Here is a 10,651-nt window from a genome sequence, read left to right as displayed (position 1 = left end):
CCTCTCTCCTTGGCATGGTTAGAGAACAGTGAGTAGAATGAGGATATTCTAAGCTTCTTAGGACCATAGGGATCATCAGCTCTTATTTTATAGGTAAAGAAATTGTGACTTGCCCAAGGCCACTCAGGTTGTTTGTGGCAAAGCCAAGTCTCCTGTTACTTAGTTAAATGTTCTTTCCATTACACCATTCTGACTGGTCTAAGTTGTCAGAGGCATAAGGTCAGTGGTTTGAGATAATACTGAAATAAATGAATGAATAAAAGAACATTTATTAAGTATTATACTATTGTGTGCTAAGTGCTGGGAATACAAATAGAAAAGTGACCATTTCTGACTCTGAGGAACTTACAGTCTATGGGAGAGACAGCACAGGAGGGTTTAGGTTCTGGGTGGATGGGTGCCTATCAGTTGGTGGTAGGGTAAGTTAGCCATGAGGTGGCTATAGTCCAGGGAGAAGTTGGTCCAGAATTGAGAATTTCATGATGATTCAAAATGTGAATTATATTCCCTCTGAGGCAGTCCAACCCCATGGTTCACTTCCCACCTGTGAGTTGAAAAGTTAGAAAGGAAAAAAGTTTGGGCCAATTCTTTTAAAGGAAACCTAGCTGGTGAGAAATGAATCACTCATCAAATACAAAGAACTGAAAATTGAGACTAGGTTAAACCTGAGGTCATTCAGTCTTGGAAATGCCCCTTTAAGCTTCTGATACTGCTGTAATTTTGCTCTGCAAGCTAAGGAATAGAACAATATATAAAAAGCTAGCTTGAAAAAGCAGAGAACATCAATGCTTTGGTAAGAATGAGATAACAAAATGCCACTTACAGCAAAAAGTACAAAAAAAAATATCATACTGGCTTTTCAAGTTTCAGATGGTTCAAAGCCTGCCCACAGAATCTATTTCTTTGTAAAAAGATTTATTCCTCTTATGAGAAGCTTCTATTTGATAAGAAGAGGATAGTTAATGTGGCTTTCTCTGCTTCACATTTTGGCTGGTATCATACATAGAAATGAGTATTAATCACTTTAAAGCTCCAACACTCTCACGGTGGCGAGTGAGAAAAGAAAAATTGAGAGTGTCTGCATGACACCAACAGGACTTTTTTTTTCCTTAAAAAAAATAAAGAGATAGAAATATGTGGGAGATGCTTTGGGTGGTGGGGTTTCAATAAGGAAACCTGACTGGCACAGCAAGGCATTTTTATAACACTTGCTAGGGAAGTGCAGGAGCTGTAGCAGCTGGCCAAGCACTAAGAGGTGAGGGAAGTGGTATGCTGGTAAATGTTTAACAACCAGTACTCTGGGGAAAAAAATGTTCCTAGGACACACTTTTAAGTTTAATTTGCATTATTGACATTTTCTCCATCACTTTCTTAAGTCTAGAAATTTAGCAAAACAATAAATCAAGCCCTGATTCGTAGCATTCACCATTTCTGAGGTGTAAAAGCTCGTGCTGAAAAATTTAACAATCTGCTTTTGTGAGCTGGTAAGAGCTGGCTCCAGCACATACCTGGGTGAGGGGAATTAGAAGGGAGAACTGGCCCAATTATGACATCTCTAACTTGCTGATGGCTCATTTCATTGGTCTTTTACCTTGTCCCGTTTAAGTCTAGAGACCAGCAAGACTTTTTTTTTTTTCTTCTTATCCAATTTATTAAAGACGGAACCAAGAAAAGACAATTGTGATGTCAAGAAGGATAGGATTTATACAGCAAGGAAGGCTGATGCTTAATAGGTAGGAAGTTGAAGAAGAGAAGGAAGGATGAGGAGGGCAACAGGGATGCCAGCCTGAAGCCAGGTATGGCAGTCATCCCATACTGGAGCAACTTGTGGAGAGGGCCTGGCAGGCCTATGCTGACTGCTTTTTATCCTTTTGACTGCCAGGAATCACAGGAGGCAGCACAGCCAGCTCTGGCATGATCTGCAACGTGTAGATTGCAAGGTTCTTGCTGTCACATTGGAGGGAGGATAATGATAAGGTTCTTGTGCCAATGGGACATGGGAAGAGTGTAAATGGATTGAGTTGGAGGAAGCTGTTTGGGGGACTACTGCTGGACGTGGGGTGCTGTTTAAGGGAGTTCTGCTTGATGGAAGGCTGTTTGGGAAGAAATGGGGAATGGCCCTCTGACCTAGTGACAAATGGAGCAGCCCAGTGGAGAGAGGTATGGGACATGGGACATGACAGCAGGACAGTTCTGGTCTCTAGGGGGAGGCTCAACAAGCTCCTTCATGGTAGAAGGACCTTTCCCTGGGCCAAGCCCAATGGGGAGGTTCCTTTGTCATGACCCCTCCATGACAGTGCTGGATCACAGTTGCCTGGTAGTCCATTCACGCCCCAAACTGGTCCTTCTGGTGTATGAAACTGAACATGAACTTCCTCCGGCCCTGGCCAAGGGCCCATAGCAAAATTTCATACTTGGGATCCTCTCTGTCTTCTATATCATTAGCTAGATACAGAGCTTAGAAGAGGCTGCTGTGGGTATATTCACCAAGCTGCAGGCCAGCTGTTTGGAAATAATCAGGGCTTCACTCTTTCACTATCCCCTTTCTCTCTCCTGACTTGTTTCTTTCCCTCAGTCCTCTTATTCCCCATCTCTGCTCAGTCCCTCTTCCATGCTGTCTCTTTTTCTGTCTCTATGTTCCTTCCTCTTACGGTCTTGCTTACAGGTCTTTCTCTTCTGCTTTGATGACATCTCATTGTTTTTCTCATTTCATGATCCTACTTCACAACTGTGTATTTCTCTCAAGTTTGGAGTCAGAGAAACCAGAGAATTTTTTAACTGAAAGGAGGAGAGAGTTTTTCCGGCTCTTTCTGGGGAGACTCTGTGACATGGGAGTTACTTGCTTAAGACCATTCAGTGCTGGAAGTAGAATCCAGGTCTTCCAAATCTAGGTCCAGGCCTCTTTCCACTATGTGGACTTTGACTTCCATCATGTTACAAAAAGAGAGCTATTGTAGTAATTTAAGAAAGAGGGAATGAGGACCTGAAGTAAGTGGGGACAGCCAAAATGAAAAGGAAGGGGTAGATTGGAGAAAGATTTGATAGGACCTGAGAAGTGACTGCATGTCTGGAGTGAGGGAAAGGAGAGAAAAAGAGGTGATGTCTCAAATGTAGGCAACACCACTGACAGAATGTTGTAGTGGAAAATGTTGGGTGTGGAGTAAGAAAACCTGGGCTTGAATCCTAGTTCTGCAACTGTTCTGAGCTTGGACTTGTTCATTTCATTGTTTGCCACTTTCCCCAGTTATAAAATAAGACAGGTAAAATAGATTCATTTTAATTCAATAGGAATTTATTAAGTACCAGCCTTGTGTTCAGACACTGTGCTAAGCACCAGGAAGACAAAGACAGAAACAATATTGTATCTGCTCTCAAGGATCTTACCTTCCAGGACAGGTGTGGTGGGAAGGAGGAGATTATTATTTTTTTTTTTTGGTGAGGCAATTGGGGTTAAGTGACTTGCCCAGGGTCACACAGCTAATAAGTGTTAAGTGTCTGAGGCTGGACCTGAACTCAGGCCCTCCTGACTCCAGGGCCGGTGCTCCATCCACTGCCACCTAGCTGCCCCAGGAGATGATTTTTAAGGTCTCTTCCAACTATATAGTCTATGATCCCATAACTCTCAGTCCTTTCACTTCATAACATCTGAACTGATGCATTTTTGTTTGTTTTTAATAGTATTCACTTTTCCCCTCTAGTTCTTTCTCTTTCTCTTTCTTCCTGACTAGTCGTCTCTGCCTTATGCCTAACATATAAGGCAGGTGCAACACTTTGCCCTCCTCCTAAGTACAAGAGTCAATCTGCTCCAGCAAACCTGGGGAAGCTTTCTAGAAATTTTGCTTCATGGCCCCAAATTTTGAGTCATAATCACAGTATGGGTGATAATCTGTTCAGTCACAGCTGAGGAAGTCTGAAAGGAAAATGAATGTTTACCTTGTAATGGGGGCTCCCCTGAGCTGCTAACTGCCTCAATTTCATGCCTGTAACCTATTGGCCATACAGGCTCTGACTGTCACTTTCAACTCTCAGCAGGAACTAAGAGAGGAAAGAAAGGGATTGAATAGAAAGATAATAGGGGGTGGGTTTGGATGGAGGGGGCAGGGCAGCAAAGTTTTTGAGCAAAGCAGCTGGAGAATTGTGAGAAAGCAGAGCATAGTAGGAGGGAGGGGGCACTGAAGACAGAAAGAGTCTTAATCAGACTCTCCCTGCATTCCTGACTCCTGTCAAGTTCAATCATTGTACTGAGTCAGATGCACCACTTACCTTCCACTCCCTCCCCTCTTTCCTGCCCTTATTTCTCTAGGATTTTAATAACACTGACCTAAAAGGGCATTCAGGCTAATGGTCTTGAATAACCTAGTCTGGCCACAGAGAGAGTTATGCCTGTTTCCCAAAAGCCTGGATTCATTCACTTTGGGCTGGAGGGACCCTGACCATGAACCTGAAGTTTATGTGAGAAACTCACAATGACAACAACAAAAACAACAACTGCCACGTTCCAAGACCAAGCAGAGGACACATACCTCTATTAACAGCCACACTCTCCATCCCCAACCCTCCTCCCACAAGCTCTGCAGCAGATTAAGTGTGGAAACAATAGGAATCATAACAAAGGTCAAGACTAAAGTGCAACTAAATTAAGGTCAATAAGGAAGTATTTGTAGTCTGAACTACGATTCACAATAAAGAGAAAATATGCTGGCAGTAAGCAGGGAAGCTGCAAAATAACCCAATACCAATACATTTCAGAGTTGTTTTTATTGAACCCTGGACATCTATCTAATTCTCTCTCCAGGGCATTCTCAGAGGATGATTTTATGTGTTGTTTTTTTTAAGCTGGCTTTCTTTAATATTTGAGATTTAATTTTTTTTCTTGGTCTATTAGGTGTCATTGAGTTGCTGTGGGTTTTTTTTAGCTGTAATAGACAAGTGCTTTCAGTAGGCAAATTAAAAATAGAAGATTTAATATGTGGAAACAGTGCACCTTAAAGTAGAAATGAGTTTATATTGAATAGAGGAGATCAAATATAAAAGATATTGAGTAAATAAAATATTGCTTGAACCCATGATGACTGCATAGAAGAAGAAATAAAAGTGATAGTCTTTCAATAAGATTCTTAAACAAGAAGTTGGACATCTCTTCCAAGGCCATGCTTTCCTCAGAAGTTACAAAGGCAGCTAGTTCCACAAGAATGATGTCTGTGCAAAGGAATGTTGAAAGTCCACATTTCTTGACATACCTTGTCTCTTGAGAAAAGTGGCATGCTCAGTGAGAACTAGTAGAACTTCCAAAGGAAACCAGCATGATAGATGAAAGATCTGGTGCTGATTGTAATAACCAATTACTGAAAAATAAAAGGTAAAAAAGAAATCAGTACCTCTGGCATTTTGTATAACTACCTGGCCATAACAAACCAAACCAAACAAACATTAAAGATGTGCTTTGATTCCTAGGACAGCATCAAGTTCCAAAAGCATTAGAAGAATGAGTCTGTGGGTCTTTTATAAATGTATTTCCTGGGCATCTCTGAGAATTTACTTCCAGAGGAAAGCATGAAGGTTAAATCTATGCTCTTCTCTGGCTGTGAATTCTTAGAGAAGACTAAAAGCTCTGGAGAATGAAGCAAGAACACAGACTTATGGGCTTCTACCAGATGAAGAGAAAGTTCCAGCTTTCCTGGTTGTTTCTTCTTTTGTTTCTCTTTCTTTCAAGGAAGAGTGGGTTAGTGTGATTTGTGAGGGCACAAAGGTCATCATATGTTCATCATTTGTACTCAAAGCCATTGCTATAATTAAATAACAGCAGCAAGTACAGCATGGTTGTAAATAGACTTGGGATAAGATGATGGGTTTGAATCCCTGCTCTGCCATTGATTTTCTTTTTGACCTTGGTCACAATTTCTATGGGCCCCAGTACAGTCACATATATTCCTAAGTGTTAGAATGTCCATTTCTAAAGAATGCTAATTAAAGGATCAAGGTGAACCTGGATGGAGATCTCTTGTGGTCACTGGACTCTGTTATCAACCCTATTCAGTTGAACATTCTTATTTCTAAATAACATTCTTGTTATGAAGCAAGGTGCCATACTTGACAGAATTCTGGACCTGGAGTTAGGAATACCTAAATTCCAATAAAATCTCAGACACTGACTAGGTGTGTGACCCTGGACAAGTCACTTAAGCTCTAGTTGCCTTAGTTTCTTCATCACTAAAATGAGGATAATAATGCTATTTACCTGCCAGGTTTGTGAGGATAAAATAAATATTTGTAGAGTTCTTTGCAAACCCTAAAATACTATAGAATGCTAACTATTTATTATTATTTATTACTATTATTATTATTTTAAATGAGTTTTATATAGTATTTTTGGAAACACTATAGTCATTTCTGGGTATGCTATTTACTATGCCTGAAAATTGCAACTTTAATTGTAACAAAGAAAAGCAATGAGGCAAAAATGCCTGCTATCTGACAATGTATATAGCATCTTGTCATAGTAATTCCCCAACCCTCTGTCTTGAGGGAGCTATGTTTTATTCTCTGTTCCCTAGGATTGTTACTGGGGTTTTTTAGTTGCTTAGAGTTTAGCTTCTTTTTAGGGATCTTTTCATTTTTACATTGTTTTGGTTGTACATGGAGTTCTTGTGTTTCTTCTCTTTTCACCCTGTATCTATTTATCCAGATCTTTCCATATTTATTATATTTTACTAGTTGACCAGTATATAAAACTAATGTTCCATTTTAATTCTGATTCTACTCTGTGATGTCCACATCTGAGGTATGGTGACTACCTCCAGGGCCCCATTTTAAGGACATTAATAAACTAGACCATGCCTTAAGAAAGGCAATTCAAATGCAAAGGGGACACACAACCAAGAAAGATAAGGGAGCTATTTTAAAATATTTCAAAAGTTGTCATGTGAAAAGATTGACCTTTTCTGTACAACTTCCAAAACAGGAACTTTGACTAATGGGCAAAAGTTAAGGAGAAGTAGAATTTGTCCATTAAAAATAACATGTCATAGTCCTATAGCACTTTACTACAGCTATAGGAGCAGAAGGGATTTACTGTTAGCCTTACAAAGACAAAGGCTAGTAAAAAATTAGAAGGTGTACTATTATATTATGCTATATTTTATCATATTGTATCACATCATATTATTTTAATATACATACAGATATACATAAGGCCCATTACCCTAAGGAAGCTCCAGACAGAGTAACAGTACCTCTGCACAATGGAGACAGAGGATTGATAAATGTTCTGAGTCCATAACATACTGAATAAAATTTAGAGAAATACTTTTGAAGTAAACAAGGAAAGCAAAGGCATGAGGATAACAATAGTTATATACCAGTGGATTTATTGTATGTAACTGGAAGTGGTTTACCTCCAGATGGAGCCTATGAAGCAGCTAAAATCAAAGAGTGGAATAAAAAGGACTTCCACAAGTAATGTCCACTTGAACTCAATCAACAATATGTTGGCAAAGAAGCATCAAGAAAATAGCTGCCATATCAATTTGTTTAGAGAAATGGAGGGGTCTGTGGGGGCAATTACTGAAATGCCATTAGAAATGACATACAGTTTATCCTTCAGGTGCTTGAACATGTCATAGTCCTATAGCTGATCAGTGGAGATTTTGCAAGAATGAAACTACAACACAACAGTGCAAATGGCAAAAAAGAAAAAAAAATAGAATTGACCAAATTCTGGGCAAGACATGACCTGCTGGGTAAGATTATACACCATTAGCTAACTATCTTTTAGAAACTAACAGATGACAAATTCTCATACTACATATACAGATTAGAAAAATTATTTGAAAATCCAACAAATAAATTTAGTTGGAAGTAGGACATTATCACAGACAGAACAGCTGTCCACAATTGCATGGATATGACACTGTTCACTAAAAAATAAAAAAATAGAATTAGTCATATCAAATATTCCTAATTTTCATAACACATGATACAACAGGATTTCACAACATAGAGAAGAAATCCAAAATATGTGAGAATAAGATGGAGCATTCATCATTCCCTTTAAACTGTCTGCTACTGAAGTTATTCTAAAGATTCCTTCAGTGAGCCTTCAGAAGATGAACTTTAATTCCAATACTTCAATCACAAAAAAGCATTTATTTTATCGATCTGTATCCATGGGAAATTAAATATTAATACAAATACATCATCAATAAAATTAATTAAATAATAATAAACAAATATTAATAAATAAAATTAAATATAAAAATAATAGTGACATCCTAGCACAATTTCTATTTGAAACTCATCAAATAAGATGAAAAGAATAATGCAAATAATAGCAAGTTATATAGCATTTTGAAGTTTATGCTGAATTGTCCTCATGTTATTACTAGCAATGTTTTGCCTAGCCCCAACCTTGGATTGCTATGCTGCCTTCACTCTGATTTAGGTATAGCTGAATTGAGATGGAGAAAATGAAGAAATATTCTGATTGGGTATACTATAAATTTGTTTTATACAAACTTAACTAAGACCTCAAGTGAAGCAAAGCAATCCTTTTGTTCCACAAACAATTGTCAAGCCATTTTATTCAAGGTACTCTCTCCCCCGATTCTCTCATCTGATGATCTGACTTCATACCTTATAAAATAGAAAAAAAAAAATAAGGTCATTTACCAAGAGCTCCCTTTGGTTAATTTATCCTCTTCTCATATCATTTAGACATCTTCCTCCAAAACCACTTCCTTTATTATACTTCCACCTGTATTCAGATACCATCAGTTCTTTCTTTGTAGATGGATTGCATTTTCCATAAGTCCTTCAGAGGTGTCTTGGATCATGGCATTGGTGAAAATAACTGTCATTCGCAGCAGATCATCTTACAATATTGCTGTTTGTGTACAGTACATTTCACTTTGCATCAGCTCATGTAAGTCTTTCCAGGTTTTTCTGATAGCATCCTGCTCACCTTTTTTTTTAATAGTAAACTACATTTATATAGTACTTTAAAGAGTGATTTTCTTAATAAAACACCCATGAGGTTGATTGTTGCAACAATAACTAACATTTATATAGTACCTTATACCTGACAATGAATTTTCTTCACAACAGCCCAGCAAAGTAAATATCATCACCACCATCATCATCCTCAACTTACATTACTCTTACCCATGCTTCAATATTTTTCCCAGTTACTATTGCTAATTGTTTTTCCCTTCATTCTATTCACTCCCCCCCATGATATTCACTCTATTTTCTATCTTCTTTTACCCTATACCTCCTCAAAAGTGTCTTGCTTCTGACTGCCCCTCCTCCAATCTGCCTTTCCTTCCTTCAACACCCCCCCCATCCTCTTCCCCTCCCACTTTCCCACAGGGCAAGATATATTACTATACTCACTTGAGTGTGTATGTTGTACTCTCTTTGAGCCAATTCTGATGAGAGTAAGGCTCATTCACTCCCCCACTCCTCCCCCATCTTCCCCTCTACTCCATATGCTTTTTCTTGCTTCTTTTATGTGAGATACTTTACCCCATTCTACCTCTCCCTTTTCCTTTCTCCCAGTGCAATCCTTTCACCCCTTAATAATAACTTCTTCCTTTATCTCTGTCTTGCAGGGAGATATGGCCCTAGACACTATCTGTGTAACCTTGGGCAAGTCACTTAACCTTAGTTTCCTTAACTGAAAACTGGGGATGATATTAGCATATACCTCCCATGGCTGTTGTAAGGATTAAATGAATTAATTGTAAAATGCTTAGTACTGTGTATATATAAAACACAATATAGCTATTTATATGTTATTATTATTATTATATCCTCTCTACTTTAGGTTTTAGAGCCTCTGACCTGGTTCTCCTTCTACCTGACTACTCCTATTTAGTCTCCTTAACTGAATGTTCATCTGGGTTATGTCCACTAACTATAAGTGTTCCTGAAGGGTTTGCCCTAGTCTTTATTCTCTTCAATTTCTAAGCCATCGTGGTAAGAAATTTTATCAATTGTCATCTTATACAGATGATAACCAGATCTATATGTTGTTGTTGTTTGTTACTTGTTTTTTCAGTTATACCTGAAGTTTATGACCCCTTTTGGGGTTTTCTTGGAAAGAATACTGGAGTGGTTTACCATTCCCTTCCCTAGTAGGTTAAGGCAAATAGAAGTTAAATGACTCGCCCAAGGTCACGCAGTAAATTTCTGAGTATGGACAAGATCTATATATTCAGTCCTAATCTCGCTCCTGAGCTTCATACACATATCCCCAACTGATTATTATGTATCTCATAATGGATATCCTCCTACAAGCATCTTAAGCTCAACATGTCCAAAACAAAATTGATTTTATTTACCCCTAACCATTTCCCTCTTCCCAACTCTCCTATTATTAGGAAGAGTATCACCATCTCCTCAGTTATCCAAGCTTGTAATCCTGTTGTCACTTTGAGTTCCTCGCTCCTATTCATCCCACATATCTAAACTTGTCAAATTTCTTTGTTTCTCATTTTACAACACTCCCTTATGTGTCCTCTTCTCTCCACCCACATAGTCACTATGTTGGTTCAGGCCCTCATGACTTCTCACTTAAACTATTTCTATAGCCTTCCAATTAATCTATCTGACTTAAGTCTCTACCCACTCACTCCATCCTTCATTCAGCTGC

General features: G+C 38.6%; 1 pseudogene; it reads right to left on the bottom strand.

The window, feature by feature from the left end:
• Positions 1 to 1,847: 1,847 nt before the first annotated feature.
• On the bottom strand, positions 1,848 to 2,524 carry LOC122747861 (annotated as a pseudogene).
• Positions 2,525 to 10,651: the final 8,127 nt, after the last annotated feature.

This window comes from Dromiciops gliroides, chromosome 3, assembly GCF_019393635.1.
Source record: "Dromiciops gliroides isolate mDroGli1 chromosome 3, mDroGli1.pri, whole genome shotgun sequence".
NCBI lineage: Eukaryota > Metazoa > Chordata > Mammalia > Microbiotheria > Microbiotheriidae > Dromiciops > Dromiciops gliroides.
The sequence above is the reverse complement of the archived record's forward strand: the minus strand, read 5'-3'. Positions and strand labels throughout refer to the sequence as shown.